The sequence below is a fragment of the Podarcis melisellensis genome (assembly GCF_964234715.1).
Source record: "Podarcis melisellensis genome assembly, chromosome: 5".
NCBI classification, from domain to species: Eukaryota; Metazoa; Chordata; class Lepidosauria; order Squamata; family Lacertidae; genus Podarcis; species Podarcis melisellensis.
Genome location: NC_138537.1, coordinates 101,072,365 through 101,088,353, shown reverse-complemented (window position 1 = coordinate 101,088,353; position 15,989 = coordinate 101,072,365).

The window sequence follows — 15,989 nt, the reverse complement described above, 5'->3', positions numbered from 1 at the left end:
CCTTTCTACTTTTATATGGCCACATATGGCTCTAATTGCGGTTCTAATCACATAGCAATTTCAGTCCACAAGAATCCAGCAGGCAGCAATCAGTTAAACAGAGAGTTGTTTAAGAAATAGGAGTCGGTGGGGAGGGAGATGCTCTGTGTCTAAAAATGCCTGCTTTGAAACACGAAAAGGTATTAATTTACCAGGCAGGATATTTGCCCTCCCGCTTCCCTTCATGCAGGTGAATATGATCCAAACTATTCCTGACAGTAGTACCACTCGCCAGAAGGAGACCCTTCGAAATAAGAAGGCTGTTAATATAAACTGTCAGGAATTACCCTTTTAAGAGATAAAGGCAGGAGAAGGGACAGAGGATGTAATTGTGCCCTGCAGCCAGTTTGAAGGAGGGGAGCTGAGCTGAGCTTGGCCCCCTGCCAATACACACACTTGGTTTTCACCTGTAAAGCCCCACAGACACTAGAAAAGCATTCATTATCCACAAGGACATAAAAACTCATTTCTGCTCAGCCCCCATCCTTCAATTGTGGCAGGGTAGCTCAAACTACCCTGGGAGACAGACTTAACCTTATTTCCTTAAAGCTCTTTTCTAGTTGCAGAAACAGGGGAGGGACTGTTTTCAGTTTAGTACCTGATGGTAAGGTGGATGAAGAAGAGGCTTGGGTAGTGGGGAGATGGCTTGCCTCAGTTCCTACTCAGTACCCATTTGGCTACTCCTTTCCCTAAACCCCAGGTAATCATCATAAGAACCATTTTAAGAATAGGTGCTTGAGTTTCCCTGATTTTCTCCTCCCTCCTCTTCTCTTTTTCTTTTTCTTTCTTTCTTTTTTAATACTTTATTGACAATCTTATGCATAAAATATAGCATACATCTTCTGTATACTATGAGTAAAGGTAAAGGTAAAGGTACACCTGCCCGTACGGGCCAGTCGTGTCCGACTCTAGGGTTATGCGCTCATCTCACTTAAGAGGCCGGGAGCCAGCGCTGTCCGAAGACAATTCCGGGTCACGTGGCTAGCGTGACGAAGCTGTTCTGGCGAGCCAGCACCAGCGCAGCACACAGAAACGCCGTTTACCTTCCCGCTATAAAGTGGTACCTATTTATCTACTTGCACTTAGGGGTGCTTTCGAACTGCTAGGTGGGCAGGAGCTGGGACCGAAAGACGGGAGCTCACCCCCCTGCGGGGATTCGAACCGCCGACCATACGATCGGCAAGTCCTAGGCATTGAGGTTTTACCCACAGCGCCACCCGCGTCCCTGTATACTATGAGTATAAATCATATAATCATAGTATATGAGTATATGAGTATACTCATATAAACAACAACCATATACAAGTAATACTCCATTTGTTAACAAACAATAAACTTAATTTATATTTCTACTGTCTGTTGTTTTCTTCTCTATTTATTAACATAGATTAAAAACAACAACCAAAAACCACATAATTGGACTTCCTACCATTTCCCGATATGTATTTTCTTTCTGATGGTGAATATACCTAACATTATTAGTTTATCCTTTGTTAGTGGTACCTTGGGTTACAGACGCTTCAGGTTACAGACTCCGCTAACCCAGAAATAGTACCTCGGGTTAAGAACTCTACCTCAGGATGAGAACAGAAATTGCACACCGGTGGCCCGGCGCCAGCTGAAGGCCCCATTAGCTAAAGTGGTACCTCAGGTTAAGAACAGTTTCAGGTTAAGAATGGACCCCCAGAATGAATTCAGTTGACTTATTTCATTTATATTTCATTAATCCACGGTCAATCAAATACTGCCATAGACTTTATACCACAGTTGTGATTTTGTAAATATCGCTTATATTTTCCCCATTTTTGCGTGAAGGCATGCTTTGTGTTGCCTCTCAAGCTGTTAGTCAATTGTGCCATTTCTCTTAATTTTTTTGGAATGTCATTGCCTATGATGCTTAGTAAAAAGGCCTCTGGCTTTTTTAAAAGAAAGGTTACCCCCCCCCCAAAAAAAATTTCAGCTCGTCATAAACAAGACACCAAAACTCTCTAATCTTTCTACATGTCCCTCACATGTGGCACATGTCTCCATTACTTTCCCTACACCACCAACAATTGTTTCTGATGTTTTTGTACATTTTAGAGAGCTTTGATGGAGTAACGTACCATCTATATTGCAGCTTCAGCATATTTTCTTTGATGTTCTAACATGTTGTGAACTTCATAGTTGTTTTCCAAAGATTTTCCCACTCACTCAGCAATATAGGGCGACCAATAACTTGAGCCTACCTGATCATGACTTCCTTGACCTCTTCCTCCTTGACTTTCCAGTCAAGGAGGATTTGGTACATCTTTGATATTATCTTAATTTTATTATTTACTAATTCCTTTTCAAATTTGGTGGGCTCTTTAGAGAATCCATTCTTTTTGTCTTGTTTAAATGTTTTGTGGAGTTGATGATATTCCAACCAACCTGATATCTGATCTTTGATTTCCTCATATTTCGTAAGTTTACTTTGGTTATCCTCTTCTATCAATAATGAGTTATATGTTAGACAGCTTCCTCTCATATTTTTCTTCTTTACAGTCTTTGCTTCCAATGGAGAAATCCATCTGGGGTTTTTGAGTTCCTTTAATCTTCTATATTATTCGTAAACTCTAAATAAAGCATTTTTTACTATATGGTTGGTAAAGCCTTTGTGCACTTTAGCCTTATCATAATTTAGATATGCATGCCAACCGAAACGGTTGTCATGCCCTTCTAGATCTAATATATCGTTGTTATTTTTTTTAATAAAGTTTTTTTATTTATACAAGAAAAAAACAACAAAAACCCAAATACCAAATTACACACAAATTACAAAAGTAACCATAGACACATAATTTTCTTAGCAAACAATAAAACATCTATTGGTCTTAACACTAAAGACCCAACCTCCCGTCTATTCCATATTTCAAATTCATATTACTTATTGCCAATACACATTTTTTTCATAATTCAACTTATTCTCAATAAATCTAATTTCTTATATCTACCTTGCAACTATTACTGAAGTTCCTCGAATGCTGCAACAGAATTTAAACCACTATATTTATTTTTCAGATATTCTTTGAAAACCTCCCATTTAGAAACAAATTCCTGTTTTGATTTATTCTTTATTTTTTCTGATAAACCATCTAATTCGGCATATTCTGTCAGCTTTTGGATTCAATCTTGTATAGAGGGGATTTCATTGCTCTTCCATTTTGCTGCGATCAAAACTCTTGCTGCCATCGTCGCATATAAAAAGATACCCTTCCTCTAAATCTGTTATTCCTAGGAGGTAGGCCTCTGGTTTTTTATTGAAAGAGATCTTTAGCATTTTTTGCAGTTCTGCATGTATACTCTCCCAGAATACCTGTATTTTCCTACATGTCCACCACATATGGTAGAATGTTCCTGAGTCTCCGCATCTCCAACAATTACTTGACACATTTTTATACATTTTTGAAAGTTTCCATGGTGTTAGATACCATCAATGTTGCATTTTTTGAAAGTTCTCTCTAATCGTGTAACAATTTGTGAATTTCCAATTGATCTTCCATAAGTTTTCCCATTGGGCCATGGTTATTGAATGGCCAAAATCCTGGGACCACCTCACCATTGCCACTGTTACCTCCTCCTCCTTGACTGTCCAGTCAACGAGGAGTCGGTAAGTTTTGGAAAGAGTTTTTCTTTTAGAATTTACAAGATCAGATTCGAATCAGGAAATTTCTGTTGAGAACCCCTTTTGTTTGTCAGATTTAAATTTTTCAAATAACTGATGGTATTGGAACCAGTCTGAAATGTGTCCTCTTATTTCCTCAAAGTTTTTTAATTTTATTTAGTTATCATCATTTTTTTAGAAGTATTTTATATGTTGGCCAGCTTTCCTGAGTATTTTTCCATTTTACTGCTATGGCTTCTACTGGAGAAGTCCACCACGGGACTTTAGGCTCCATCAGATCTTTATATTTTTTCCCATACAGCAAAGAGTGACCTTCTTAGTATATGGTTGGTAAATTTTTTATGAAGTTTCACTTTTCCATATATTAGGTATGCATGCCATCCCCAACGGTTGTCAAAACCTTCCAGGTCCAGGAGGTCCGGATCCTGCAACGTGACCAATCTTTTAGCCAGGTGAAACAGGCTGCCTCGTAATAGAGTTTTAGGTCGGGTAGGGAAAAGCCTCCTCTCTCTTTTATGTCTATTAAGATCAGGTGTTTAATCCTAGGTTTCTTCCCTTCCCACAGGAATTTGGAACTTTCTCTTTGCCATATCTTGAGACAACCTGCTTCGCCCAGTATTGGAATCATTTGAAATAAAAAGATTAATTTTGGAAGCACATTCATCTTTATAATGGAAATCCTACCCAGAAATGTTAATTTTAGTTTACTCCAGGTTACAAAGTTTTTTCTAATCTCTAACCAAGTGTTGGTGTAATTATCCTGAAACAAGTTTATGTTCTTGGGGGTGATCCAAATACCCAAGTATTTTGCTTTTGAGGACATTTTCAGGCCCAATATTTTTTCTAAGTTGTCCTTTTCTTCTGTGGTTACATTTTTAACAAGCATTTTTGTTTTTGTTATATTCAGCTTAAAGCCTGCCACTTCTCCAAATTGTTTAATCAATTCCAGCACTCTTTTCAGACTTTCTATGGGGTTTTCAGTCATAACAAGTAAATCGTCCGCAAAAGCTTTAATTTTATATGTTTTGTTTCCCAGAGTGATGCCTTTAACAAGCTGATCATTTCTTATCTGATTGTTCAAGACTTCCATCACCAAGATAAATATCAGTGGTGACAGTGGGCAGCCCTGTCTGGTTCCCTTGTTTATTTTGCACTCCTCAGTAATTCTTCCGTTGATGATCAATTTTGCATATTGTTCCGAATAGATGGCATTTATTCCTTTAGAGATATTTTCTCCCAGTCTGATTTCTTCCATTAATTTTTTCATAAACTTCCAGGACACATTGTCAAAAGCTTTTTCAGCATCCACCAACATAATAGCTGCTGGTTTATCAATTTTAATATCCAAATATTAATCTGGTTTGAGCTTTATGAATTACCTCTTTCAGCACCATTTTTAATCGATTTGCAAGAATGTCTGTAAATATCTTGTAATCGTTATTTAGCAGTGCAAGGGGTCTGTAATTGGCCATGTTTGAGGCATCTGTTCCCTGTTTGTGGATAAGAGTAATAAAGCCAGAATATTATTCATTTGCCAGAATATTATTCATTAGGTCTTTCATGGGAAGAAATAATACTTGTTCTATTTTTTTGTAGTAATTAGCTGGGAGACCATCTGGGCCCGGTGTCTTTCCTAATTTTGATCTCTGTATAGCTTGTTGCACCTCCATAGCTGTTATTGGTGAGTTCAAGATTTCAGTTTTTTCCTTAGGTATTATCGGTAGTTTATTTTTGCCCAAATAATCAATTACCGTATTTTTCACACTATAGGACGCACTTTTTCCCCTCCAAAAATGAAGGGGAAATGTGCGTGTGTCCTATGGTGCGAATGCAGGCTTTCGCTGAAGCCTGGAGAGCGAGAGGGGTTGGTGTGCACCGACCCCTCTCGCTCTCCTGGCTTCAGGAGAGCCCCACCGCCAGCCCCACAAGCTTGGGGGACAGCGGGGAGGCGGAACGCCGCCATCTCGCTGTCCCCCGACTTGGTTAGAAGGCTGGCGGGGGGGGGGAGAAGCCTGCTCCTCCCCGTCGCCAGCCCCGCAAACTCGGGAGACAGTGGGAGAGGCGCAGTGCGCCCTTCCCGCTGTCCCCTGACTTGGCTAGAAGGCTGGCGGGGGGGGAGAAGCCTGCTCCTCCCTGTCGCCAGCCCCGCAAACTCGGGAGACAGCGGGAGAGGCGCAGTGCGCCCTTCCCGCTGTCCCCTGACTTGGCTAGAAGGCTGGCGGGGGGGGGGGAGAAGCCTGCTCCTCCCCATCGCCAGCCCCGCAAACTCGGGGGACAGCGGGAGAGGCGCAGCGGTCTGGGAGCTTCCTCCTCCCCCAGCCCCGCAAGCTCCCAGACTGATGCCAAAGCTGCGCACAGCTTCGGCATGGCTCTGGGTCCCGTTCTGGGGGAGGGGGAAGCTCGGGCTTCCCCCGCCCCAGCCCTGCGCCTGGGGGGGGATAATTTTTTTCCCTTTATTCCCCCCCCCCAAATCTAGGTGCGACCTATAGTGCGAAAAATACGGTATTTTTTCTAGAGTCTCTGGACCTTCTTTATATAGTTTTCCGAAAAAACTAGCAAAATTTTTACTAATTTCCTTTGGTTCTTGAATCCATTTGTCTTCAATTTTAATTTTATTGATAATTAATTGATAATTTACAGACGCAATCCTCCATGATAATAAATGAAGAGATAGAATGGAAGGTAAAATGGTTGAGACATAGAAATTTTGAGTTTGCAAATAAACCTGGCAAACTTCTGGCCTGGCAATTAAAGAAGAAAAAGGTAGATAGAATTATCAATATATCGTTATTTTTAAGCTGGCACCAGTCTCTTATCCAAGAAAAGCAGGCCGCTTCATAATATAATTTTAGGTTAGGCAGGCAGAATCCCCCTCTTTCTTAAAGATCTATAAGGAGTGTATGTTTTATTCTTGGTCTGTTTCCTGACCAGATAAATTTAGATATTTCCCTCTGCCAATTTTCAATGCAGCTTGTTTTCCCTATAACAGGAATGGATTGGAACAGAAGAAGCATCTTTGGCAAAATATTTAGTTTAACAGCTGAAATATGCCCCCAAAAAGATAGTTTTAATTTGCTCCAAATCTCCATATTCCTTTTAACTTCAGACCAAGCCTTGATATAATTGCCTTCGTAAAGATTTATGTTTTTAGTAGTTAACCATATTCCCAAGTATTTTATTTTTTGACAAATTTTAAGATTTGTCATCTTTTCAATTTCTTCTTTCTTTACTAGAGAAAGGATTTTCGCCTTAAGTTTGGTTTTACTTATATTTAGTTTGAATCCAGCTACCTTCCCATAATTATTGATTATTTCCAAGGTTTTCACTAGACTCTCTTTAGGGTTGTGATGATAAGATCATCCGCAAATGCCCATAGTTTATATATATTATTTCCCAGTGTTATACCCTTAATATTCTTTTCATCTTGAATTTTCTTATTTAACATTTCCATTACTAAAATAAATATAAGCGGAGAGAGCGGACAGCCCTGTCTTGTCCCTTTATTAATTTCACATTCTTCTATTGTGTTCCCATTTATTATAATTTTTGCCTTCTGTTTTGTGTAAATAGCCTGAATTCCATTACAGAATGAGTCTCCAATCTCAATATGCCGCAGCATAGTTGTCATGAATCTTCAGGAAATATTATCAAACACTTTCTCTGCATCGACCGCCATTAAGATATCAATTCGCGATTCCAGAAATTCCAACACATTTATGATATTCCTGATGTTACTCTGAATTAGGTGGCCAGGGTGAAAGCCAGCATGGTCTTTATGTATTATAGTTTGGAGAATTTTTTCATTTTTTCGGCTAAAATATAGGCATAGAATTTATAGTCGTTGTTTAACAATGAAATAGGCCTATTGACAGCTGGTCCAGTCCCTGTTTTGGGATCGGTGTGATTAAACTTTCCTTCCATGATTCAGGCATAATGCCATATTCTAAGATGTTGTTCATTGTTGTTTGCAAGAGTTCAAACAATATATTTTCTAATTTTTTATAGTAAATTGCAGAGAGGCCATCAGGCGCTGGTGTTTTTTCTAGTAAATTGTCTATAAAGTTTACTAGTCAATTGTCTATAAAGTTTCCAAATTTACTATAAAAAATTTGGAATTCTTAATTGCCTGTTGTACTTCAAAAACTGTGATTGGGTCATTCAGAATTTTGTTTTGTTCTTTAGAAATTTTGGGGAGGTTATTATGGTCCAGGTATTCTTTTATCTCTTCTAGTGTTTCTCCTCCTTCTCTATAAAGTTTCTTATAGAATTCCACAAATCTATTTTCAATTGCCTTGGGATTGCTTATTATCTTATCCTCTATTTTAATTTTATTGATTATCCTTTCATTTTGTTGTTGTTTTAATTACCTCACTAGTAGTTTGCCTGGTTTATTGGCAAACTCAAAATTCCTTTGTTTCTTATATTTTAGTTTCCATTCAATCTCCTCGTTTATAATCCACCCAGCTGTTTTTGGCCTCCTAGTTCCCTCCAATACTGTCTCCAAAATTTGTCCGCATCCTCCCAAAATGTGAACCTTCGTCTCTTTCCTTTAAAGAAAAATGAAATGCCCTCTGGAAATTCCCACCTGTGTATTATAGATTTCCCTTTTAGGGCCTCCACTAAGGGTTCATATTTATCCCTTTTCCTCAGAAGTCTAGTTGGAATTATTTTATGGATGATGTCATTCTTCTCAATCCTAAGCTTTTTCTTACTACTGATTTGTAGTATTCTATCTCTTATGTCCATTGTTACACATGTCACCAAACAATCCCCCAGCCATTTATTCGCTCTGGCAATACTAGATCTAACTCTAAAAACTCTTTCAATATTCTGTGTTATCTCCTGCTCTTTGATTTCAAGCCATTTTGCCAGAGCTGAAATTATTTTGTGCTCTATCCGTTCCTCTGGCTGCTCTGGGATTGCTCTAAACCTTAAAGTTTTCTCCCTCCTATGCATTTCCTATGCAAATATTGCTATTGCATCCAAGACTGCTTCATGTGTTTCCTTTATTTCAATAATCTCTTTTTTAAATCTTACCCAATTCTCTCCCCCCCCCCCGTTATCATTTTGGGTTTTTCTCACCATCTCTTCCAGATTTATTGATTTTCCCTTCAGTTCTTGTACCGTTTTTGTCAGTTCCATATTTTTAACCACTAACTTGTTCATTTTCCCTGACAGGTCCACCACAATCTTTACATTTTCATCAATTTTTGTCCCCATCCTGTCAAGCTTTTGGTCAGTGACCTTCACATTTTCATTTATTTATTTCTTCATATCTGAAATATCTCTCTTCAGCCTCAAAATCAATCCCCTCACATCCATATTCGCCTCACTATCCAAGGCTGAATTTCTGCTATTTTGATTTGTGAGGATTGTTGGTATAGCTGTGTTTGTTGATTTCTTATTTGTATTTGACATACTACTCTTACCTTATTCTGATCTCCCCTTACTATTGTTCAAATTAAGTATTGTCTCCCTTTCTTTTCAGCACCCAGTAATATAGACACAGCTATATAAAAAGTAATATTAATTCTTTCAATTAAGAACCTCCCAGATTTATTTTCTCAGGGGTTTTTTGGATACTGCACAGTCATATTGGTTTAACAACTATAAAACATTATAATGGTATCAACAGTTATAAAAAAATCAGTTTGATCTGTTGAATATTGTTTGTTTGTTTCTAAGTCCAAAGAGCTTGAGGTACTTAAAACATTGATCAGTTTGGTAAATATTTAAGACGGTGATGGGGGGGAAGGGGGGAGAAGAGAAGGAAGAGAATAATAAAAAGGGAAAGGGAGAAAAAAGAGGGGGAAAGAAAGGGAGTATTAAATTAAAATTAGAAAAAAGAAAAAGATAAGAAAAAAGATGGTGGAGGATTTTATGTTTTATTTTAAAAAATAGTCTTTAGGATTCTACATGTTGCTGAGAGCTGAAGAACAGGATAAAAATGCTTAAAACAAACAAACAAACTTCCCTGGAGGTTTCCAGCATATGCCAATGCCTCCTTGTTCCTGAGTGGAGCCAATCCTGTTATAATTCACCTAAGTTTGATATTATAAAGAACAATGTGCTAGAGGCAGGGGTGGAGAGGAGAGAGCACCCGCAGGTAACGTGCCCTGGTATTTGGAGAGTTAGCTTGGGGTGTATACAGAAATTGGGAGGCTGTAGGGAAATGAAATCACTGTTATGGTTATAGTTACAGATAGGTAGCCGTGTTGGTCTGCCATAGTCAAAACAAAAAAAAATTCCTTCCAGTAGCACCTTAAAGACCAACTAAGTTAGTTCTTGGTATGAGCTTTCGTGTGCATGCACACTTCTATCTGAAGAAGTGTGCATGCACACGAAAGCTCATACCAAGAACTAACTTAGTTGGTCTTTAAGGTGCTACTGGAAGGAATTTTTTTTTTGTTTTGTTATGGTTATGTTACCTTTTGGACAGCTCAAGCATATATATGTTTTAACAACAACAACAACCCTGAGAAGATTGGAAAATACCTGCTTTTACTCCGACAGACAGATAGACAGACAGACACAGACAGAAAGCTAAGTAACTAATATTTTGAATCTTAGTTCTAAGGCTAAGGTATTCACAGAAACACCTTTATCTGGTTCAGCTTTCTGGGTTGCTCCCAAAGAATCCTAGAAATTGTAGTTTTTTATACTGCTGAGTAGGGCCAGCCCATTGATGTGACAAGGTAAGGTGCCTGCCTCAGGCAGCAGGATCCACATGGGCAGCAGATTTCTATGTAGACCTTTATTCCCCACCCCTGCTCCTGATGTAGATCTTCATTCACCCTTTTCCCATGACAGGGAGTGGGGGAACCATTTTGTGGTTTGCCTCAGACACCAAAATATATTGGGCTGGCCCAACCGCTGAAAAATCTCCACTACAATGTCGTTGGCCCAGTCCTAATAGAAGTATAATTCCCAAGCTTTTTTTTAAAAAAAGTGGTAACTGCAGATTAATCAGTTTAAGTCTAGAGTGTTTATATCCCTCTAATATATTCATCCTTAAACATATGGCCTTCATTGAGTAGAAGTGATCAATAACTTGGGAAAGCCACTCCCGATCTCGGGAGGGGGGGTTGCGGGGCTCACGACCCCACCCACACTCTCGCGGGGCTAGCTCCAGCCCCGCGGGACTCAGGAACTCATTATTATTCAGTGTTGGCGCCAGCCAATGGGTGGCATCGGGGGGCGGATCTTCCGGAGGGCACCTAAGGTCAGAGTAGCCTGGGCTCGCCCCTTTTCTCTCCTCGCTGCAGCCGCAGTTGCAGCTCTTTCCACCTGGACAGCTGAGAGGTTTACTCATTACTGCGATCAGCCGCTGCGAGCCTCACCTTCTGCCTGCTCCTCTTCCCGCCTGAGCTGAAATCACTGTTGAGACCACGGTCTCCTCCTGAGCTGAAATCACTGGTGCTGCGGGGGTGTGCCGGCAAAAGAAGGTCGAGAGACGCGAGCAGCTGTGCAGGAATTCAGTGCTTTTGCTTCGTGTGCTTGGAGAGGACTCCGACCTGGTCGGCTGCAGAGAGGCAGGGGGATCGGTGCAGCGGACAACTTATTCCTCAACTAATAACGGAGTCACGGGCAGCGCTGGGAGCGTCGCGCTTGCGTCGGGAGAAGAAGAGGGGTAAAGTACCCGTAGCAGCTGCCTTCCGCTCCTTCCTTCCCCCTGCATGTCGTTGATTGCCTCTCGGTGGTCTTTCCCCCGCTTCCCTCCCGGATTCCCGACCTCAGTTACCTCCCCTGCTGTTCCCCAGCTTGCTCTCTGCTAGCGCTGGACTACAGCTCCAGATTGGTGGCCCCAACCGCCCCTTCTCTGTCTGGAAATCCCCCCCACCAGTTGCTCCCCTTCACCTTGGGTGCCGGGCATTTGTCCTTGCGTTTTCCCCTCTCATTGTCGTTGCTTTGTTCAGCTGGGATTGTTTTGCCGGTTTGCCGTGGACACAGCAGCCCCCGCCTTCTTAGGCGTGTGTTTAGAAGCCGCGGCCGCCATTTATGTTAAGGGATTAGGTAAGGGCAGAGTATAAGGGGAAAAGGCTGATAGCGGCCGCCATTTTGGTAAGGTCCATGTGTTGAAGCCCCGGCAGCCATTTTAGGTGTGGCGCGAAGTCCCGGCGGCCATTTTAGGTGTGACGCAAAGTCCCGGCGGCCATTTTAGGTGTGGCACGAAGCCCCAGCGGACATTTTAGGTGTGGCGCGAAGCCCCGGTGGCCATTTTAGGTGTGGCGCGCGAGGGCCACATAACTATAACTACAGCGTTCTTTTATAAAAGTAAAATTATTCCGGTAGACACAGCCTCTGCTGGCTTCGCTATAGGCTGACCTTTCGCTGTCATTTCGACCTTTCTAGCATCTTTTAGACAAAATTAGCTAATCAGTGAATAAAAATAAGAAATAAATAAATAGATAGGAATTAAATAATATATATATATATATATATATATATATGCAGGTTTTGGTGTCCTCGGGTGTCTTCCCGTGTAAAAGTTGGGGTGTCTAGGCGACGTTTCGACGAGGTCTCACTCGTCATCTTCAGGCTGGTGCTTTCGGCTTCTTGTTACTGGAACAGAGCAGGATCTCAGTGTTTGAGTTCCTATAAATACTGTTGAGGGGGTGTGGTGTATAGCCTCCAATGTTCTGGGCAGAGAGGAAGTTCCCAGGCTAGTGTGCCTTTTCTTCTTTTGTTCCTTAATTACTTGAGGGATATCTTGAGTGATTTCTTGAGTGATATCCTGAGTACCACTTAGGTGGGTCATTAGGTGTGGATTAGTTGCTAAAGTCTTTGTGTCTTGACCTCTTGAACTTTGTGAAGAGTTTTTCTGAGAAGATGGCTGTACTGCACTTAGTTGTGCTCTGGCTTGGTTGTGCTCTGCCACACGGGAAGGAAAAACTGGATAGCTTCCTCACACATCTCAACAGCCTACACCCCAAAATACAATTCACTATGGAAATAGAAGCCAACAACCAACTTCCCTTCCTTGACGTCCTAATCTACAAAAAACCTGATGGCTCCCTAGGACACACTATCTACCGGAAAAAAACACACACCAACCGCTACTTACATGCACAATCACACCACCACCCTGCACAAATAAACTCCGTAGCCAAGACTCTCATCTCCAGAACCAAACGCCTGGCTGACAAAGACCACTTGACAACTGAGTTACAGAATCTCTCAAATGTGTTAATTGCCAATGGATACCAGCAAAACAGGGTTACGAAGCTAATCCAAAAAGAAACACCCCCCAAAAACCAAGACACAGAAGAAAACAATGGCATGGCCCTCCTTCCTTATATCAAGGGCACTACAGATAAAATTAGCAAAATCCTCCATAAACACAATATCAAAACAGCCTTTTGCACCAACCAAAAAATAGCCAATATCCTCAGAAACCCCAAGGATAAAATCCAGTTAGAAAACCAAGGGGTCTATGAAATACCCTGCAAAGTCTGCCCAGCCACGTACATTGGACAAACAAACAGACGAATAAATGCACGTATCGCAGAACACAAGAATGCCGTCAAAAAAGAAGAAAAAACTTCCTCTCTTTTCCAACACATGAAAGAAACAGGACACGAAATTAATTTTGCAGATTCCAAATTGCTCTTTAACATGGAACATCACCACAAGAGAATAATCATGGAAGCCATCGAGATAGAGAAACACCCTCACAACATGAACAAGCGTGACGACACATCCCGCTTGCCAGACATCTGGAAATTAGCCCTCCCCACAAAAACTGACACCAGATCCAGAGGCACACAGAACGCTATCACCAATCAACCACACCAGACCCAAACCCAGACCCTCTCCACAGATAAATTACAGACACCATCCAGTAGCCAAACCATGGTGGCACCTCCGGATGCTGCACCCCCCTGCAATCCCTACACAGATCTGGCTGACACAGGCCACAAAACCACAGCTCGCCCCTATACACGAAGCCAAGCCAGAGCACAACTAAGTGCAGTACAGCCATCTTCTCAGAAAAACTCTTCACAAAGTTCAAGAGGTCAAGACACAAAGACTTTAGCAACTAATCCACACCTAATGACCCACCTAAGTGGTACTCAGGATATCACTCAAGAAATCACTCAAGATATCCCTCAAGTAATTAAGGAACAAAAGAAGAAAAGGCACACTAGCCTGGGAACTTCCTCTCTGCCCAGAACATTGGAGGCTATACACCACACCCCCTCAACAGTATTTATAGGAACTCAAACACTGAGATCCTGCTCTGTTCCAGTAACAAGAAGCCGAAAGCACCAGCCTGAAGATGACGAGTGAGACCTCGTCGAAACGTCGCCTAGACACCCCAACTTTTACACGGGAAGACACCCGAGGACACCAAAACCTGCATTCCTGTACCCGTGAAAATCTACGAAAGCATATATATATATATATATATATACACAGTAATATATATCTAGATTTAGTAAATAAATTATAACAATAATAATAATAATTAATAAATACTTTTTAAAAAAATTTTTTTAACAAAAATAAAATAAAATAACATAAAACTAAAATAAAAAAATATATAGATATACGTCTAGTAGAGTATTTCCATCCATAGTTCTCCGTGTACTCTGTCCACCAAATCTAAATCTTTAAACCTGTGCCTCACTTCCACTGTGTATGCATAAGGGGTTTTGAATTAGTTCTTATATGATCAGCTGAATAAACAAATTAAATAAAGGTTCAAGAGACCCTATTTAGACCCCCCTGTTTTGTGTGTATAAATAGACTCTATTTAGACCACCCCTTTTGTTTTGGGCATCCATACATTTACACGGATTCCGGTCGCTGAGATGGCGAACAGGGGCAATGTGCCAACTCCCCAGTCAAGTGGTACTCTAGTCCCGGCTGCGCCCTGCAATCCTCAAGCTCTAGCCCAAATGTTCTCCGCGCTACAATCATTTTATGCGCAATGCAACCCTCCGGCCACCTCAACGGCTACCATAGTAGAGGTTTCTCAAGACTGTATACCTGACACCCCCCCCAGCCAACAGGGCCAGGCAGGTCCCTCGTCAGTCAGGTCTAGCTCGGCACAGCAAGGCATAAATCGTCCCCAGACACGTTTGCAAACCGCACGCACGCAGAGGCCTAAGTCTGCGGCTCAGAAGCCCAAGGCCGGCACTTCGAAGGCCAGACCATCACGGGCCAACCCATCTAACGCAAGCCAGGGGGAAATCGGGGTTCCTAGTGTTTTTCAGGAGACTCCAGCTCAGCACAGCCCGTCTGAAGGGTCTTCTTCAGAGGACGAGTTGCCACCCTAGCAGGTAGCGTCAACTTCCAAGGACGAAGCCCCGCAAGATGGTAACTCCCAAGGAGGAAAGAGGAAGGCGAAGAGGAAGCATGTGTCGAAGAAGAGCAGGAGAAGAGACCCATCTGACTCCGAGGAAGAGACAGGTATGTCATCTTCTGACGGTGATAGTGATGTACCCATGGAGTCTTACTGGGGGGAGGGGGAGGAGACAGGCGTCCCCTTGTGGGTCCTCGAGAGGCGGGCCAATTCGCATAAAAAAACTTTTAACGGGACCCTGGAATGGAAAGACGGGGCGCTAGTTGAAGATGTAAAAGTTTCAACTCATTCTTTGACTGACTTTATCTTGGGTAATCACCTCTCTAAGAGGAAAAGGGATAAGATTCTGAACGGGGATTACGTAGATATGTTTACGTTGCTGCCGCTGGCTCAAATGAAGGGCAAAGGGGAAAAAAGGAGGTATTATGGTAAGAAAAGATACAGGACTCCGCGGGCGGAGCGCACATTTGAGAACTGGCTTAACGGCTATCAGGTTTTCATGGGGATAGTTTTGGGATGTTATCCAAAACGTGGGTTGCACCTTGCATCTTATCTGGCTCATGTGAGAAGAGCGCGTGAATTAGCTGGAGATGAGGCCGCCATCTCGTACGATGAGGATTTTCGTAGGAACGCCTCCCCTTTGTCCTCAACACGCTGGGATCAGAGGGATAACAACTACTGGATGGAGCATGTGGGGCCTAACATCGAAAAGAAACCTAGTGACCAAGCAAAACCCGGTAAGGGAGATGCTAAGCGTCGTAGGCAATGCTGGGACTTCAATAGAGGAGCCTGTCAGCGCACCTCCTGTAAGTACTTGTACGAATGCGATAAATGTTTAGGCAGCCACCCGGCCATCAACTGCTTCAAGGGTAAGCAACAGCCCTTTCGGGGGGCAGGGGTCACCTCCACCAGGGAAACCGGGGTGCCCCCTCCAGTGCTGCAGGACCTGCCCAGGGATCAACAGGGAATCGCTACTAACTTGTCCCTCGACTTAGC